At 38.4% G+C, this 20,769-nt stretch overlaps 1 long non-coding RNA gene across 1 annotated transcript in view; it reads right to left on the reverse strand.

The window, feature by feature from the left end:
- Positions 1 to 20,265: 20,265 nt before the first annotated feature.
- Positions 20,266 to 20,769, reverse strand: part of LOC115304725 — a 40,677-nt gene continuing 40,173 nt past the window's right edge. Inside the window, exon 3 of the long non-coding RNA XR_003914579.1 lies at positions 20,266 to 20,372. This is a non-coding gene — a long non-coding RNA (uncharacterized LOC115304725). The remainder of the gene's footprint in view (positions 20,373 to 20,769) is intronic.

Consider the following 20,769-nt stretch of genomic DNA (forward strand, 5'->3'; position numbering starts at 1 on the left):
GCGGTGGAAAAAGCAAGTCCAGTGCTAGACGGTGGTCACCTTATTTGCCTGTGACTCTATGACCCCAAAGTTCTTTTCATCTTCGATAAATAATTGAAGTAAGGAGAACAACAGAAAACTCATCCAAAAAGGGGTAGTGGTGGAATATGTCCTTCCCAAAGACTATTTGGACATATCACATTGCTTTCTGCCTTCTCTACCAGAAAATGAAAGAATAAGAGCTTTTGTGGACAAGAATGCTAATTATAATCATTACCTAAAGTAACAAATCTTTCATGACAAGGGCCAAAGCTATCAGATGTTAGCGGTAAAGCTCCATGTTTCATTTTAGTACAAATTACTTTTCTGTTCCCTCTGACAAATGTCTCAATTTTCATCTCAAAGTCGCTCTTAGAATAAACATGTAATTATCTGGTCTTGTTTACAGCAACAAAGGTCAGGTTCTTGAGCAGATATTAATAACCACTGTACTAAGAGCATCCTTCCAGCTTACCCCACATCTGGGTTTTGCCCTCATTTCAACCTTGTGAAATTTTCATGGCGCCCATTCCGTACCCTCTCAACTTTTTATGCCGACATATCCATGGTGATCAACACACTGAACCAAATGTCCTCTTATTAAACCCAATCATTATGCATTAAAAAGGCATCACCTTGTTCCACTAGGGTTAATAGAGTCTGTTGGAGTAACATAGAAAAATGTATCTGCTTTCTTTGAGCTTCCCAAGGCTTGAGAGCCTGAAGAACATGACAAAAGATTTCTGAGGCTGGGTTCAAGCTAGCAAAGTGGAAGACAGTCACAATTCCAAAGAGAAAAAATCCAGTATATTACTCAAAAAAATTTCCCTAAATTATCTGGCTATTTTAGATCTAAAGTGAGACCAGGTATTCAATTTTATATCCACCTCTATATTTATAAACCAACAATAATAGCTAACATCATGTCATATGCTAGATGCTGTTCAAGGCATTAATAATTTAATATTCTTAACAATCCTAGAAGGTAGGTGCTACTGTTGTCCCCATTCTACAGATGGAGAAACTGGAGCACAGAGGTATGTAGCTGCTCCAGACTATGCAGCTAATTAATGGTGGAAATGGAACTGGAACCTAGGCAGTCTGATGTAGATGCTAAGGGTTTAATCACTACATGCTTCTGCATATCTAACCTAGTGCATCATTGCCAGGATCTAAGTGAGAGGACTCTAACAAGGAGAAAATTTTGGGCAAGTTTTACTTCCTTTTGGGTTCAGTGTATGTGTGTAGGAGCAGAGTTTGTGACTGATCCAACATCAGGGCAAGGATCTGCACTGCAGCAAATCTCAGAGGTCTGTTCTGGTCTCACCTTTAAGGAGACAATTAATTCTCCAAGGAAGGGGAAACAAAAACCCTTTTTTAATGTTTATTTATTTTTGAGAGAGAGAGAGAGAGAGAGAGAGAGAGAGAGAGAGAGAGAGAGAGTTCACCCAAGTGAGGAAGGGGCAGAGAGAGAGGGAGAAAGAATCCCAAGCAGGCTCCAGAACTGTTAGTGAGAACTTTGAGATCAGAACCTGAGCTGAAATCAAGAGTCAGGTGCTCAACCTACTGAGCCATTCAGGGGCCGCACAAAAACCATTATTTATCTATCACTTCATAACAGCTATGTGAGCTAGAACTTACTATAGCTATTTTTTATAGATTAATGACTCAGAAAAGCCAGTAAGTTACCTAAGGCCATATAGTTAGGAAGACATAAAAGAGGGGACAAGACTCATTCCCCTTTATCACTCTTGTCCCTAAAGTAGCAGTACCTAAAATGTTTTAATAAGTATTACATGAAACAATAACAAAAAGAAAGAAAGAAGGAAAGAAAGAAGGAGGAAAAAGGGAGGGAAATTTCTATGTTCACAGAAGTTTGAGAAACTTTTGATTAATCAAAATTATATAGGTTTCTTACCTGCAGGGCTTCTCAGAAACATTAATACATTAATGTGCCTGAAAGGATATAGTATGAAGAAATTATTTCACTCTAAAGTTCTGAGTATATGTGTGTTGGGTGTGTGTGTGTGTGTGTGTGTGTGTGTGTGTGTGTGTGTCTGTGTGTGTGTGTGTGTTAAGACATGGGAACAAAGTTCTATGAAGTACATTTTGAGAAATACTACCCTAGTCATTTGGAGACCTCGGCAAAATATGTGATCTACGAAGTGCTTCTGTTTATCATCTTTAGGGCAAAGGTCAGCTTGGATTTTTATTATTAGGACAGGGTCAGAATCATAAATAGTGTTTAATAGAATGGTAATCTGAAGCAAAAGACTAGGTAGACAAATGTATTAAACTCTGATTTACTTTGTACCTAACATTGTGCACTTAACTTTTCTTCCTTACTATTGTTAACTACTTGGGTTTGTGTGTGTGTGTGTGTGTGAGTGGACACACATCTCTATGTTACAAATGCCCAATGAGGTTTTAAACTACTTCATGTCATGAATTATGCCCTATGTTTTTTCTTTGCCATTCTGTTTACTGCATTGCTTCTCTTCCCAGAATAAGCATGCATGTATTTAATTGATTAATTTGAGCCAGACATTTCCTTTTAAATTAATTAATTAATTTACATATAACTTATTGTCAGGTTAGCTAACATACAGTGTATACAGTGAGCTCTTAGTTTTGGGAGTAGATACCCGTGATTCATCGCTTACATACAACACCCAGTGCTCATCCCAACAAGTGCCCTCCTCAATGCCCATCACCCATTTTCCCATCCTCCCCACCCCCATCAAACCTCCGTTTGTTCTCTTATTTAAGAGTCTTTTACGATTTGCCTTCCTCTGTGTTTGAAACTATTTTTCCCCTTCCTTTCCTCCACGGTCTTCTGTTAAGACATTTCTTAATTGGAGTGTTATGATGATCAATTAAGAGAATACATGCAAATGCTTATTATTATTTTTCTCATAGAAATTTTAATGTGAATTCATGTTACTTCAAACTTGTAAGAATTTCTACCTCCAACTATAAATCAGAAATTGGATTTAAAAATTGCCCCATTCTTTGACAACACTTTGGTCTTCATGCCCTGTTGACACTCTCAACAGCAACAGGCAACAGGTCCAATATTTGAGATTTGTTTTAACTTTATTTATTTATTTAGAGAGAGAGAGAGAAAGAGAGAGCTGGAAAGGGGCAGATAGAGGGAGAGAGAGAGAGAGAGAGAGAGAGAGAGAGAATCCCAAGCAGGCTCTGCTCTGTCAGCATAGAGCCCAACATGGGGCTCGAACTCATGAAGAATGAGATCATGACCTGAGCCGAAATCAAGAGTCAGATGCTTAACCAACTGAGTCATGCAGGCACCCCTAATACTTGGAAGTGGCTTCTCCATACCAGTTTGAAAACTTGAGCCAGTCTATTCCCATATTTAGCCTATTGCTAGTCTTTTTGGTTTGCACTCTTTTGTTCTCCTTATATGCGTATTTGGTCTTCCCCCCTGGATTCCAAGCCCCTTGAAGCCCAAAGACAATGAACTATTTATTATCTTTGTGCTTCTCTGTCCACTGTCTACCGCTTTGTAACAATTTCATCCCCCCACTTAGTGGCTTAAGACAATCATTTCATTATACTTCATGCTCTCTGTGAGTCCAAAATTGGGGGGAGGAGTTAGTGGGCAATTCTAGCTTAGGGCTGAGTATACAGCAGTAGTCAGACGGTGGTTAGATCCAGGACAGTGGAAGTAGGGACTGGATCACCTGGGGACTGGCTGGGCATCTATCAAACTTCATGTAGTCTCAAGGTTTCCCACTGTGGTCTCTCCACACGACCTGGTTTGGGCTTCCTCCCAGCATGGCATGCTCAGGCCAGTAAAACTGCTTACATAGCAGTTACAAGTTTTAAGAGAGAGAATTCCAGTAAGAAAGGCTCCTAGTTTGGGAAGGTTGGTTGTATGACTTCCACCATTCTGAGGCTGGTCACAAAAGTGCACCCAATTTCATGGAGGAGGGGATGGAGACCACGTTTCCCAATAGGGGTGTTAAAGTCACATTTTAAGAAGGGTATATGGGATGGAAATTAATTGTGTGGTCAAGTTGGAAACCACATATCCCACACTATCAGACACTTTTCGGCATGGTGCTTTGCCAAAAACGAGTGCTCAGTAAATATTTGGAAAATTAATAAAATAAAAATTGTCTGCGTAAAAATGTGGTTTAAGTGAAAGACCAACCCAACGAATTTAGTTTAAAAGGCTCTACTAAATACCTCGTCCACTCTATGAAACAGGTACTCATGACATTTCAAACACATTAAGATATCACTAACTCTGATCTGTCGAGTTAACAACTGTCTCTGTAGGCTGGCTCTGAGTGGTATTATTTACATTATCTGTGAAGGAGACTGTGTCCTTTTCTGCTTGATCTGTTTGCAGTAGAAGTTGAGAATAAGCTGATTTCTCCCAGGTTAACCCTTGTCCCCAAGCATTTTCCAGAGTCCTACAGATCAGGCTAAAAAGGAGCTTGCATGTGTTAATTATAACTTTCATCAGCTGTGGACAAAAGGAGAGCCAAAAACTTATGCAGAGATGGAGAGATGATTTCTTATTCTCATGCATTCCCACTTTGAGGTAGAGATAGGCAAGAGTGATGTTTGTCCAACTAATTGGAAGATAGCACTGAAAAAGATATCACTAACTAGACAAAACACCTCTACTGAAAACAGTCACAGGATTTTCTGCAATGGAAGAAGTTTTGGAGATTCTCAGTGAATAATCTCAATTAAGGAAGAGCAAATGAAGTTATTTGATATGACCTAATTTGCAAGGCAGGTTAGTGCTGCTCTTGTATTATCTTAAGTTCTCTTGATAATGAGCAAAATAACTTAAGGCTAAAAAATTTTTTTAAAAATCAAGGAGGAAAATTTAGATCATAAAAACTGTGATTACAATGGTATTCTAAGCCAGCATTTCAAAATGATTTACAAAAGTAAGCATTATACAAGAAAGGGGCTCTATGAGCTTATGTTGAGCAAAAAAAAAAAACCCAAAAAAACCCAAAAAAATGTAGCAGCTGTCTTCAAAAGACTTCTCAGTGCCTTTAATAAGTTAACATTTACTGTGAATATTTTAAGGATAGGCAAGGAGGTATTTCCCAACTGTACTCTTTGTTCAAAAGAATTTCTCAGGTCTGGTATATGATGGAAAAAGCTTTGAGAAACACTGAAGTATTTTCTCCAGAAGGCTGTAATAGATTAAAATGTCATTTTCTGGGCATGCCACAGCCAGCATATAGGCTAAGAGCTATATGACGGAACCAGATTCCCTGATAAAATCCTTATGCTACTACACTGGGACCAGGATGCTCCTTCTAGACTTCTTGTTATGTAAGCAAAAGGGATTATTTTGCTTACAGGGTTCAAAGGATGCTCAAGTGGCCCTTAGTTGACATCACTTTTGGAAAATATTTTTCCCATTTCCCCTCTAGGGCTTTGTGTTTTATAGTGTTAATAAACCATGTAAAGAAATTCTGACCATGGAGTTAAGTTCCTACTGTGTTTGCCAAGTTGTAGCACATATTGCATCTACTCAAGTAAAATCAGACTCTTCACGTTAGAATATTTAACATTCAAGAGTGGCCACGAAGACCAACTGCCCAAAGAAATTTACCTTTTTGCTGCAACACAGAGTTGAACTTCGTGAGTTGTGAGGCTGCAGGTATGAGCAGATCACTTAACTAGAAGGTTAGCCCCATCAACCACCAGCCACCTGCAACTCAGCACATACTTTTTACTGTTATTAATTTTACATATATCTAATTAGGTATTTTATAGGAGTAGATAAATAAGCTAGGATTGCATTCAACTGTAAATTGCAGAAAGCCTTTATAATCAAGGATTAAGCAAAATAATCCCTTTTGCTTACATAACAAGAAGTCTAGAAGGAGCATCCTGGTCCCAGTGTAGTAGCATAAGGATTTTATCAGGGAATCTGGTTCCTTCTCTTGTCCATCTCCACTAGCCTTGGCAAATGTATTTTTCCTATGGTCACAAGATGGCTGCTGCATTTGCAGACATTGCAATTGCATTCCAGGTGAGAAAAAAAAAAAAGTAAAGGGGAGAGGGTAAAGAGCAACGGCAAATGCTGATCAAGTTTATTCCTTTTAAAATTATATTTTCCTTAAAAACCCTACCACAGATTCCATCTTTTATCTCATTGGTTAGCACTATGTTATATAGCCACCAGTGTCTGGAGAGTAACCTAAAAAAATAAGTAAAATCAAGGTTTTTTGTTTCTCTTTACACTAGAAACGTGGCTGCCCCACAAAATATTGGTACTCAAAGCAAAGTCCCATTCTGGACTGACAGAAGGTTGTGATTGTTCAGACCTCTCTTCGATAGTCACAACCTCCTGCTGTGCTTATGTGTAGCTTTTGTTGAGCACTCTTGGGTGCTCATGGGACCTGTGAGACACCTGAGCTTTGCTAAGTGCCTCCTCCAGCATCATCTCACTTGGTCTTAATGAGATCCTCTTGTCTGCATGTACATTTTTGGTTGCATCATTGGTCAGGCCCCTTCTAGCAATGTGTTTTCTCAGATGGTCGAGAGCCAGAACTCACAGAGATGCAGTATTCATTTTGTTTCCCTGGTAATTCTAAAATAGACTCTGAGTGAGTTCTGTGTGCTTCTGCAAGCCTGAATAATTAGCTCTTTATCTTTTACAAGGTGCCTAGCTAGTTGGTGCCATGCTAAGAGCTATATTGATGCTTAAGAAGAAACAAAAGACAGCAGGGATAACAGCCTCCTGGAAAATGTCAGAGGTGTGACCTGGGGAAATATAAGGGAGGAGCAGCGGAAAAATTTGTACTTTCTTCTTTAATCATTGCTGAAAATCTCTAAAAATACTGCAGATTTCTATCTTGAAGTTGTAGCAAAATGGCCATCATTGTTTAATGGGGCCAATAATGCTCTCTCTTTAATGTGTTTGAAAAAGGGAGAAAAGGTTAAGAGAGCATCTGTTCCTAAGGGTCTTTACAAAGTTTACTACTTTGCTTCTTTTTCCATTCCTTTTGCAAGGGACATAATTACAGGGGAAATCGTGGAAGGAAGGACTATGAATTCTAGATACAGGTCACCGCTGCCTTACTGTGGGTATAAGCTTGGGGAAATTCTGCATGAACTCTCTATCTAGGTCTCTGTATCAGCTAGCTATTGCTGATTAATGAAATTAACTCCAAACTCAGAGGCTTAAAACCACAAACACTTACTATTTCATAGTCTCAGTGGCTTAAGAATGAAGGTGAAGCCTAAAGACGGTACCTCTATCACAAGATCTGCAGTGAGGTTACATCTAGTTCTTGGCCAGAGTTGTTCTGTCTCTTGAAGGCTTGACTGAGGAGTGATCTGCCTCCAAACTCATTCATGTGGTTGAGGGCAAGATTCAGTTCCTTCGCCTATTGGCCTGAGAAGTGGTCCCAGTTCTCCCCTGGCTTCACTCCCTCGGGTCCTTGCCTGGTTGCCCTTTCCATACAGTAGTTCACAACATGGTAGCTTGCTTGCCCTCAGAGCAAAGGCTCTGAGAGACAGCACAAGGGAAAGAGAGTGAGCAGGATAGAAGTTACAGTCTTTCTGTAACCCAATCTCGGAAGTGGCATGCCATCATTTCGATTGTGTTCTATTTTAGAAGCCAGTCACTAGGTCTGGCTTATACTTAACAGCAGGGAATTTCACAAGAATTGCAGGGGCAGGGGTCATGGGGGACCATCTTAGAAGTTGCTTCCCTGTGTCTGCAACCTCCTTTGTGTAGCATCCTCCCAGATCTCTGGAAGCCTGTAATTTCATGGTTCTAAGAATGTACTTTGAGTCAGCCCCTGCACTGAGTATTGTGTAGTCAGGGGCTGTTTCTTGTACCTCTATATCTTTAGCACCGTAACAGGGCCTGGCCCACAGTGGGTGTTCAGGTATTTCATTCATTTGACAAATATTTATTGGCCATCTACTATGCACCACACTCCATATTAGGTGCTAGAATTTTAGCAACAACCAAGATAAATGAAGGTTTTCAATATCACGGAACTTACATTCCAGTAGAAGATAGACAATAAACACGCAAACCAATAAATGAGTGTGATACCATCACACAGAGATTAGTAATACATCAAACTGGAAAAAAGTATTTGCAAAACATCATTTTAATGACCTTGCTCTATGAGGAGATGGATACAAGTCAGTAATGAAAAGCTGAACATTTCGGAGAAACTGTTCTCAATAAAAATTGGAGAGGAAAAAAATTAGGTTCAGTACTGCTAGTTGTCTAAGATCTGGAGATAAAAACAAGACACAATTTATTAATTGATCTCTTCTAATTGCTGTTACTGTTTTTAATAATAACAGCCAGTGCTGTCAACCACTTTGGGGGAACTGGGCCTTCTCACAGAATCTTAGAGGAAGTAAATATTGGCTTTACTTTACTGGGAGGCTTTGTGGCAGGATGTATCCAAATCCTAAATAAAGGTATGCCTTTTCTGAGTCAGTAACGTGAAAACTAGAGGCTAAGAGTGTGGCCGGTGGACGCAGCCAGCTGGGGGTGATGAGCATGACTTCCAGGGGGATATTTCTGAGCTGAGTAGGAGGTGATATTACCATCCAGGGTCTGGGGTTGGTCAGAAACAGGGCCAGGTGGTGGGGGGGGTGTTGCGGTTAAGGGTGAACAAGCAGTCTCTTCTAGGTCAAGGAAGTAGAGTGCATGTTGGAGGATATAGGGAAGCCCAGGGATCAGAGAATAGTCCGCACTATTCCCAGACTTCTCTTTTGGGCAGCTGGTAGATGACTGTTGTCACCAAGACAGCAAAACAGGAGAAATTCTGCAGGATAATCACGGGTTTCCAAGCCTTTTGATTTTGGCTCACTTAGAGCAGTAAAATACCTGGAGGCCCAACTTCCCCACCCATTAAGCCTTGGTTTCCTCGTTGACTATTTTCTTTGGAAGCATATTTAAAGAAGGAATTCATGCCAAAATAGGGCCATGAAAGTTTTAGTACTTTTTATATGTGAACATTTTACAAATTAGCACTTTCAGCACACAAGTGCCCTTGTGTGCACACCCTTTACCATGCCTGTGGATAACCTGGTGTGGACAGAACACCCAAAGTCTAAACCTGAGGTCATTCATGACCAGGAGACCTCTGCTTCTCTGGGGATCCCCACCCACCACCTCCAGACCAGGTTCTGCCCTCGAAGACAAGGGTTCTTTCATTTCTGCTTCATAAAGGTGTTGCTCTGATAGAGTTAAGGCCAAAGCAGCAGTTTTCCTCTTTGCTTCCTCTCTCCCCACCAACATGGAGGATGCTCTCTCATCTCAGAATGTTCTGAGAGACTCAGTTGTCAACAGGCAGATGAGGAAATGTATCTGATGTCATATTTTAAAAGAACAAACTTCTAGTAGATGCCTGGTGGCTATGGTCACTTATTTTCGTCCCTTTGATAGTTTTGTAATCTTTTAGAACACCAGTTGCATTCCTTGGAGATGTCTAGTAGATGATTTGACAGTAGTATTTCTATTCATTGTCTTATTTGTTTTTAATTGGTAAAGTTCACTAGAACTGGATTATCTTTGTGGGAAGTTTTAGAATTGCTGATTATTTAATTTTTTTTAACATTTATTCATTTTTGAGAGACAGAGTGTGAGTGGGGGAGAAGAAGAAAGAGAGGGAGAGACAGAATCTAAAGTGGGCTCTGAGCTCTGAGCTGTCAGCACAGAGCCCAATGTGGGGCTCAAACCTACAAATCGTGAAATGATGACCTGAGCCAAAGTCGGATAATTATCCAACTGGACCACCAAGGCAACCTAAGAATTACTGATTATTTTAATAGTGATAGGAGTATTTGGGTTTTCTAATTATTCTCGTGTTAGTTTTGGTAAGTTGTACTCTTAAAGAAGCATGTGCATTTTATCCAAATTTTCAACTTTTGGCATTATATCAATTATAACATCTTTGTTACCTTTTCAGCAACTACAGGCTCTGTAGCAATATTTGGTTTGTATCATTCTTGGTACCAATCACTTGTACTTTTACTTTTTTCCTTGGATTAGTCCTCTCAGAGAACCAGCTTCCTTCCTATTGTTGTTTCTATTATAGATTTATTTTCTATTTATTTAATTTATACTTGTCTTACTTTCTTTGAATTTATTTTGCTGTTCTTCTAACTATTTGAGATGGATGTTTAGCTCCTTTCTTGTTGGGTTTTGATTCTTATTTCCAATAAATGCATGTTAGGCCATTTGCTTTTGCGAATCACTGCATTAAGTGCATTGCCAAAGTTGTAATGTGTAATATTTTGTTATCACTTAGTTCAAGATATTTTATTTTATTATAATTTATTCTTTGAGTCATAGGCTATTTATAAATGCATTTTTAATCTCTAAATATATGAAAATTTTATGTTTATCTTTTTGTTACTGATTTTTCAGCATGACTACATTGAGGCCATAGCACTAACTGCATAATTTCAATCTTCCAAGGCCAATTATATAATCCATTGTATGTGATGCTCTATGTGTCCTTAAAAAGAAAGTGTTTTGAGATCAGTGTTCTGAATGTGTCCAGTAGGTTAAGTTTTTGCCAATCATGTTTTAGAATTTTCAATATTTCACTGATTTTTTTCTGTTTGTCATAGATATTCTAGTGAAAGCATGTCCAGAAAATTCTCACTGTGATTTGAATTGGTATATTTTTTCTATAGTTGTCTTCATTTCAGATGTGTTCTAAATATATACACGTGGGAATAATCATATCTCTCTGGAAATTGAACTTTTCATCATTTTAAAGTGACTACCTTTTATTTGCTAATCTGTGCGTTTTTAATATGGGCATACCAACTTTCTTTTAGTTAATGCTTCCATGACAGATCTTTTTCCTTCAGTTACTTTCAGTTCTTCAATATCCTCATGTTTTAGGTATGTCTCTTGTATGCTGCCTATGTTTGACTATGAGGTTATTTATAATGCATTCTGAGGATCCTTTTCTTTTGACTAGAGCATTTAGTCAATTTAAATTCAATTATTAAATTTTAAATTATGCAATTTTTTATTTTATCAATTTTATCATTTTCTTCTGTCCCCCCCAAATACGTTTGAAATGTGCTTTAGTTTAGATTGGTTTGTGGCATATTCTCTGAGTTTCTGTTTGTCTGAAAATTACTTTACCTTCTTTCTGTAGGATATTTTCAAGGGACACAATTTCTGTGTTGGTAACTACATTTTCCCACAACACTGAAGTTATTTTACTTTCTTCCAGCTCCCAGGTTTGCTGTTGTTAGCTTTGGTTTTCTGCAATTTCACCATCTAGATTTGGGTTTTTTATTTATCCTACTTGGCATTCATTAGACTTCTTACTGTGAATTGATGTTTTTCATCAGTTCTAGACAACTTTAAGTCATTATCCCTAAATTGCCTCCACTGTGTTTCTGTCTTCTCTTATCCAATTAAAAATATGTTAAAACACCTTCTCACATGTCCTTTATCTCTCATTGTCTATTCTATATTTTCCTTTTTTTTTTTTTTTGGTCACTTCACAGATAATTTCTTGTAACCTGTCTTCTCTTCAGCTGCTTAATTTGCTTCAAAACCTGTCCACTAGGTTTAAATATTTTATATATTTAATATACATGTATATATATTTACTTATTTTTGAGAGAGAGCAAGAGAAAGAGCAGGGAAAAGACAGAGAAAGAGGGAAAGAGAGAGAGAATCCCAAGGAGGTTCTGTGATGTCAGCACAGAGCCTGACTTGGGGCTCAGACTCACAAACCTTGAGATCATGACCTGAGCTGAAATAAAAAATCAGATGCTTAACCAACGGAGCCACACAGATGCCCCTATTGTTATATTTTTTAATTCTAGAATTTCTTTTTCTGCTTTACCGAAATTTATAGTTTCTGTTCCCCCCAGTTTTATGTCTATCTTTTATCTCCTTGAATATACCAGGCATTTTCTAAATAATCTATGTCTGATAACTCCAATATCTGGGTCCCTGACTCTGTTTCTGTTTTCTGTTATTTTTGACTTGGCTTTTACTCGTATCTTTTCTACCAATGTTTCTTCCCATGTATTTGAAAAAAATTATTTGCAGAAACCATTTTAGGCATAAAGTGGACTAATAGGATAGTGTATGTCAATTATACTTAGATACAAATATAAATAAATAAAACAAAAGAAAATGGTCGTTAAGATTCAAACAATTAGAACAATTTAGAAACATAATCCACTAATTTGCTGATCGTCGATTAATGCAGACCAACTGCTGTATTACTGGCAACATAAATACTGTGTCTATTACTCATTAACAATCTTTTAAGATGTCATGTTCTTGGCTTGCTTAATGCCAGTCAGAAATAAATTTCCCGAAATAGCATTTTAATCCATGATATTCTTTCACTCTCAGCTGGAGGATGTAACAGGGAAAGAGTGTAGTCTAGGACAAAGCACGTGAACACAATGGTGCAGATGTAATACAATAAAGTACATCCCGGTTCTTTTCCCCCCTAGTCCTATTTCAAGACAGCCATTTAAACACTTGCTGAGCATAAGAATCAAGAAAGAACCATCTACCATCTAGGTTGCAGCTATGAATGAAACACATCCTAAGGACTCTGAAAGTAAAGTTAGTTAGTTACCTTTGTCAGGTCGGGAACTTTCACAACCAAAAATGGGAAAATAAAGGCAATTTTTAAAGCTATATAAAAAAATGTATGATGGTGCAGAAGCAGAGATAGCAGGAGCAGGGAGGTCACTGCAGGAATAAGACATGCTGAGTTGGCCAACAGCTGAAGATAAAACTTGGGTGTCCTAACACAGAAGGCATTTACAGCGGCTTTTCAGCTCCGTGACTCTGGGAGACAAAGGACCACATGTCAGATAACCCAGATGGATCCAGGGAAAATATGAAGAGGGAAATCAAGTGAAATGAAGCATGTGAAATGGCAAAGGAGACCGACAGATTTGTAGGAAGAGAAACAAGCCAGAAACAGTTCTCATCTACATATCCACATATTAGAAGCACTTGAAGTGTTATTAGCACATCACACGGTTTATTGTGTGCCCATTTTAATATACACTTTATTATATAATTTTTAATATGACAGCACAAACAGACATAAGTTTTCATTGCCACCAGAACTTTGGTTTATATATTTCTTATTTTGAGAGTGTGGCTTCTCTTTAATTGATGCCCTAACAATTTCTGTGCATCTAATTTTTCTAAGAAAGTGATATGACTTCTTTGCTGGGCTTTTATAATATCACTTTAGACTCTGTTCCAGAGGACAGAGGAACTGCCAAGTTCCTTTATGGAGTCACCGGCACATAACCTTGGAAGAAAAGGACGTCTTTGAGAACAGAATTCGCCATGTAACTATTTTTGCCCAAAGAAATCCCCTTAAATGTATATTGTGCAAGAACTTTTCTGGGCTCTGCTTCAAGCTAAATTGGCTTAGATTTTCATGGGGTGCACTGACAAGTGTTTAAGGCCAGACAATAAATCAGAGCCTTTTCTTACTAGAGGAGCTCTCTTGTATAACAAAGACAGTCCCTCAGACCCCACCCCAGAGTGAGCAGCTTTCCAAACATTTCTATTTCCAAATAGGATGCTCACTATTACAAGAGGTCACTTATTAAAACCGAAAGTCAATAATACAAAAGCCGACCCGTTCCCTTTGGCATTAATTTTTCCACACTCTGACCTGTACAACATTGTAAAACACAACCATACCACAGCCAGAGGTAACATGTCTTCCTGTTGGGATTGCTCTACCTTTGTTCTTCACAGAAAACTTTTAGATTCATTCTTAAGACATTGTACCTTGTGTAACCCAGACATTTTCAGGCTCCACCAGAGAGTGGGTACAAACGAGGTTATTTTAATATTTATGAAATACGTTTCCTGCTCTTGCCCACAGTTGCTGGTATATGCTAATCAACTCCCCCTCCGCTCTTTTCCCTCCCACCCATCGCCACACATCCTTTTGGTTCCCAAGTGTCTCACATGCCCCTGAACAAATGGGCATCTCTGATCCTTATGTGGCATATTTTTCCTTCCTTTTTTTTTTTCTTTTTTTGGATCACTCTTGACCTCTTCCATCCCATAAAGTCACTTAACAACTTTTCATTTTTTACCAATGTTCATAGTGCCTATTATGACGGCAGCATCCAGGCCAAGGGCGTGAGCTCCTAATGCCAGCAATCCAAATATCTGCAGCTTGTTTGCTTATCAGGTATTTACTGAGTGCCTGCTGCCTTCCAGACACTGTGTGGGCACTAGGGCACCTGCCCATCCCTGTGCCACACACTGCCACTTGGGCCAAGAACTGTGGAGAGGTCTTTATGAAATCAGTTTCTTTCCTTTTAACTTATCACTCACTAAGCAGAGATTCAAAACCAGCCCAGTAGCCAAGGTGGAAGAGAAAAGCATTTTACTCAATGGGTCTTATCCCTTTCTTCTCTATCAGGCGCTCTTCTGAGAGGACTAATAAAGAAAAACAAACGTTTTTCTTACTCTTTTCCTAGAAGTTACAAGTCAATGCATATTAATTCATGCAGACTGTAAGAGAGGTCCTAAACCTACCAGTTTCATGAAGAGCTGAACTCTCAAGCCTAGTCTTGATTTAGCTATGTTCTTCTGCTGTGATATTCTGTTAACACACGTAAATATGTTTCTTAGGTTCCCTACTAGATTAACATTAGCTTATGAACTTGTCAATTTTATACTCTTTCTTCACATGCTACCTAAAATAGTATCTTAAAAATCATTATTTAATTGGATTGATAATGACCTTTCATGGGTAATGCTAGTAAGTCCCAAGGGTTATGATAGTCACATTCACAAAGTCACATTCAAGGAAAACCCAAGTCAGTCTGCACCACTTGAGAAAAAAATTCATAACTTCACTATTGGTAAAGTATGAGAGTTTTGTATCATGCATTTGCTGCCCAGAAATTTCCCAGAAGTCTTATCTTGGTTATCATTCCTTCTCATCAAAGTTACACACCCATAGCAATTACAAAAAACAAATGAATAAAACAAAACAAATCTTTTCCTACTCTCTTTATGTGTTTCTTTTTCCCATCTATCCCTTGGGTACCACACTACCTTACTTGTGATACCTCATTCTCTGTGACCATTTCTCCAGTCTTTCACTGTGGATAAACAGTTAAAGTTTCTCATTTTGGTCACTTTTTAAATGAGAATCATCAACCTCCAGGGGGAAAAGGATAGTTCAAGAGCTGACTTGGGAATAAGTCTATGATAATGATACAGTAGTAATTCTTCCATGTTAAACAATAGCCTCGTTTTTACCTATTTACGGTTTTTAAAACTTAAAAGCAAAGTTGGTACTGAAAAATCTATTTGGAGATGCTGTTAGCAATTTTCTCAAAAGAAGAAAAGTTCTGACACAAAATGTGAGTGGCCAGAAAATGTTTTTCTGCAATATTTTGACCAAAAGAAAGTTATTTCTATGATACCTTTGCCCTTTTAGGCTTCTGTGAATTCAATCAGCATAGAATTGTCAAAAGGGAAACTGAGAACAAATTTCAAACACTACACTCAACTAGTGTTTAGAAAAACAAAATGAAATAAAGAGCATTCCATCTGGGATACTTTCCTGCACATTCCCTCACATTATCTATCCACTTGCTATGATCCTTTATTCCTGTGGAAAAACCACTGCTAAATTTATTGACTTGAAATAACCACTGTTTTATTATCTCTCATGATTTGGGGGGTTGGTAGTTCTTTCGCTCCAGGTGATACAGGGCTAGGGCTATGGTCATCTGGGGCCTTGACTGGTCTGCAATGTCCAAGCTTGCTCATGTGTATGTCTGATGCCTCAAAAGGCATGGTTCAAAGGCTGAAGACTTCCATCTATGTTTTCTGTGTCCGAGTTGGGATGTTCAGGCAGCCAGGCCTTTCTCTCCTTCTCTCCCTACTTAGTCTCAGGATCTCTTCTACCCTCCATGTGGCTTCTGCAGCAGGACTTACACGAAGACTCAGAGATCCCCAAAGCATGACAGTAGAAGCTGCCAGGCTTTCTTCAGACTTCGGTGTAGAACTTCCACCTTCTATTGATTAAAGAGATAAACAGGGCCAGCCCAGACTTCACATGAAAGGGAATGAAAACTAGGAGATGTGATTCATTAGGAACTGTCTTTGGAGCCTAGCTACCTCCAACAAACACAGCAATTTGCTGGAAAATTTAACATCTTTTTTTTTTTTTAATAGTGAGCATTTTCTTCTGTCTGTATCACCTGTTAAACCCAATGTCTCTTCCAGTTGAAAATTTCCCCAAACCTGGTATTACATGTAAGTAATGAATCACTCGGTTCTGCTCCTGAAGCCAAAACTACACTGTATGTTAACTAACTTGAGAATTAAAAAAAAAAAGAAAGAAAATTTCCCCAAAGTATCCAGCAATATTGCTTTGGAGTTATTATATACTGTTTTTTCTGAAACAAAGTTTTGTATACTTCCTTATAGAAACGCTAGTATTTATTGGGGTGCCTGGCTGGCTTAGTCCATTAAGCATCTGACTCTTGGTTTCAGCTCGGGTCATGATCTCATGGTTTGTGGGTTCAAACCCCACATCGGGCTCTGAGTGACAGCATGGAACCTGCTTGGGATTCTCTGTCTCCCTCTCTCTCTTTGCCCCTCCCCCTCTTGCTCTCTATCTCTCAAGAAATAAATATATAAATGTAAAAAATATATATGTAAAGAAACTCTAGTATTCACTATTTTAGATGATTTAGACAATTAGAGATCTGAAATGAAAGCTTATCTACCAATCACTAAGCGTGACAAACCTGATAAAATAGAACTATATGCTTTTGGTGTGCATGTCAAGAAAAGTGGATTTTCCAATTTTATTGAGAAATAATTGACATATGCCACTGTATAAATTTAAGGGTATAGCATGATGGTGTGATTTGCATATATTATGAAATGATTACCACAATAGATTCAGCTGACATCCATCTTCTCATACAGATACAATTTTTAAAAAGGAAGAAAGAAGAAAAGAGTAAAAGAAAAACAAATCTTGTTATTAGAATTGATAGGATTTACTCTGTTAGCAACTTTCCAATGTATCACACAGAAAGGTTAGCTAAAGTCATCACATTGTACATGACATTACCAGTACTTGTTTATAACTGGAAGTTTGTGCATTTTGACCACCTTCCTCTAGTTTTCCTCTCCCCACTTCCCTGAAATACACTCCTTTTTTAAGTTTATTTTAGAGAGAGAGAGAAAGAAAGATCAAGTGGGGGAGGGCCAGAGATTGGGAGAGGGGCGGAGAGGGAGGGAGACCAAGGATCCGAAGCAGGCTCTGTGCTGACAGCAGAGAGGGCTCGATCACTTAACCAACTGAGCCACCCACACGCCCCCTGAACTATACACCCTTAAACCTGCCTGACTCTGGGTTGTGGGGTGGGGGTGGGGGAGGTCCTGAACTCATTAGATCACGACTTGAGCCAAAGTCAGATGCTTAACCGACTGAGCATCACAGGCACCCCCTGAACTATATACACTGTTAAACCTAGAGTCATGAAACAGAGTTTCCCAAAGAATGTTCCATAACATTTCGGTGCTACAGGTTAAAGGTTGTGTGGGCAAGCAGTTTGGAGGAAGTGCTTAGGTTAAACAAAATTAAGGAGATTTTTTTAAAGACATAATTTGTTAGATCTTTAATATGCAAAGTGGGATTGAATGTGTTTTGTTGCCTTATATGAACATAAAACTTTTTGTCTAAAAACAACTGCAGGGGCCAAAGTTCCACCAAATAGTTTATGGAAAAATGATTTTCTAAAGAATCATGGGCTGTGAAGATCATAGTACTACTCAGCACTTTTATGCTCCATGATTTTGAAAAATATGAAATCCCTAAAATAGATCCCTAAAGCATGGTAATTACAACAATTGTAATAATATAATAATGGCCAACACCATTTATTGAGCATTTACTGTGTGCCACATAGGGTTCTAAGTACTTTATATCCATTTCATAATGCACTGAGTGGTTTGCACATATTATCCCATTTATTCCTACAGATAGTGACACAGAATAGATATTATTGTGATCTCTATTTTACAGATGAGGAAACTGAGTCATGGGAAGACACACAATTAAGAGACACAACTCTGCCTCGAACCTGTGTGTGTGACTCAGTCTAGTGCTAAACTACAGTGCTATCATGGCTTATCTTCTGCATATTGAGTCAAATTTTCAGTTTCAAACATTAATGGTTCATGTTAGTCTGAGATTCAATATCTCTATAGAGAAAACTAATATTTATCAAGCACTTTGTGCCTTTATATACCTTTCTTAGGTGATTTGTCCTTTCAGTAACAATAGGAAAAAAGTATTGAACATTTTGTGAGAAAAGGGAAAAGCCTCTTTTGCTTCCGTATTGAGTATTTGGCCAACATAGGATAAACATCTCATAAACCACTTCAGATGATTTCTCAGGAACCCACTCGATTCTGAAGAACAAACTCTCATCCTTCACCATCTTCTAAAGAGTGGCTTCCCTGAAATACCAAGTATTCAAACTGATTTTAGCTCTAATAAGACCTTTCTCCAACCTATTAAAGATTTACTTGAGTCCTAGTGAAAACTATATAGGATAACCTGTTTGGAATCCATATCTACATCCAAGTGATAATGTACATCTTCCTTAAATAAATGTAAATAAAAATTATATATAAACTTGGAAATTAATAGCACAGCTTGAATCTGTGCTTTTTCACACGATGTCATTTCAAACTGGCAAAAACACCCAAAGAAACATAATTTCGAAGTCGCTTCAAGATGGCAGCCTGAGCACAAATGTACCAGCCGGGCCTCTGCATCTCCACTGAAATAGAAATCCAGATGCACAAAAAAGGATAAAGAGTAACAGCAAAGTGCTTCAGATGGGGTTGTGAAGATCAGGGGTCATTAGTGGATGAGAAATCTAAACAAGCGTCTGGCTGACAGGGAGCAGATGGAAGCCTCTAAGGAACAGAAATGGCACAGAATGCCCTCCAGAAGCGATGGCAGTGAGGTGGGGGCTCTCCTAGCAGTAGCAAAGGTGGGACAGCCTCGAGCTCAGACCCGGCAGGGAGGAGGCGAACGTGGAGCTGGTAACATGCTCTTTAGGTCTTTATGTGGAGATGAAGGTCTATATAAGGAAAACCTGCTTACTTACCCCTCAATCTCCACCTCTAGCCTTAGAGAGGGCAGTGGGCCCAGAAATATAACCTAGAGATTTTTTTTAAATGGCCTATGCAGCATGGTTACTTTGGTTCAAAGTCTGCTTGTGCCATTGACTGGGTGACTTTGGGCAGGTTATTTTACCTCTCTGTGCCTCCATTTCCTTGTGTATGAAAGGAAGACAGTACTAGTACCTAATTTAAAGGAGTGTTGTCAGTAGTAAATGGATTTCTATACAGGATGTTCTTAAGAAAGTGCTGGGCACATGATTAATAGCTGTATCAATATTAGCTATCATTGTTAGCAGCAGCAGCATTATCTCAGAACAAATCTCTTGAATAAACCACGGGAGAACATCTGTGGCTTACGGTTTGGGAATGGGAGTCTTAAAGCAAAACCCTCTTTAATCTGGAATGTGGGAGACTAGCACCAGCTGCTGACTCCTTACCTGCTTATCCCAAAACAGTCTTGTCAGTGAACCGCTCCACCCCGGCTACATAGGGCTTTCAGTCAGGCTCCCCACACAAGAGAGGGTAGTATGTCAGGAAATAGACCTACTAACATAATAGAGAATAAAGCAAACCTACTCCAACCACCCAGTCATTTGTGTTAAATATAAATAGAAGACCAAGGATCACTAGGCAGAACTTACCAGCATCTTTGATGTATGTGTGTGTGTATGTATGTATGTATAGGAGTCAAAATAATTCATTTTATTTTTATTTTTCCAGCTCTATTGAGATATAATTGACATATAACATTATGTAAGTTTAAAGTTTACAACGTGATGACTTGGTATATATATATATATATTATGAAATCATTATCAAAATAAGGTTAGTTAACACATTCATCACCTCACATAGGTACAAATAGGAAAAACTGATCCAGGAAGAATTAGATATAATTCAGGGAGCAGAAGAGAAGTTAAAAACAAGAACACACTCCATTAGAGTTCTCAGAGAGATTTGAGGTCATTTTGCAACCATGTATATGTATAGATATATGTATATATATATGTGCCATTAAAAAAAGAAACCAGAAGACCAATAAAAAAGAACTCTTTGATATTAAAAAGATATTTTTTAATTAAGAAAATTTCAAAAGAAAGTGCTAAGGTAAATTCAAGGAACCTTCCTGTGAGTTAAAGCATCATCACAACATGGAAAACTGAAAGAGAAACAAAGAAAAGCCTTAGAGAGCTAATTCATGAGGGTTCTACATAAACTAATGGATTCTGGGAAACAAAGAAGTCAAATGGATGGCACATCTCAGGGATTATATGGGACAATATGTCCCAAGGCTGAGGAAGGATTTAATGATTCAGATAGAAATGGTGTGTGAATGCCAAAGAGCGGGAATGAAGTCCACACTGCTCCCGTCGTCAGGGAATTTCAGGATACTAAGTGAGACCTAAGAGAAGATCCTAAAATAAAAACCCATTGAGAATAATTATGTTGACAGCAAAGTAATGAGAACCAGATTGGAATCAGCAACACCGGAAGCTAAAAGACAATGCAGCTGGTACCATCCATTCACTTTCTTTTAAGAGGTAGGGGTGCTGATT

Source organism: Suricata suricatta, chromosome 10 (assembly GCF_006229205.1).
Source record: "Suricata suricatta isolate VVHF042 chromosome 10, meerkat_22Aug2017_6uvM2_HiC, whole genome shotgun sequence".
In the NCBI taxonomy this organism is placed as follows: domain Eukaryota; kingdom Metazoa; phylum Chordata; class Mammalia; order Carnivora; family Herpestidae; genus Suricata; species Suricata suricatta.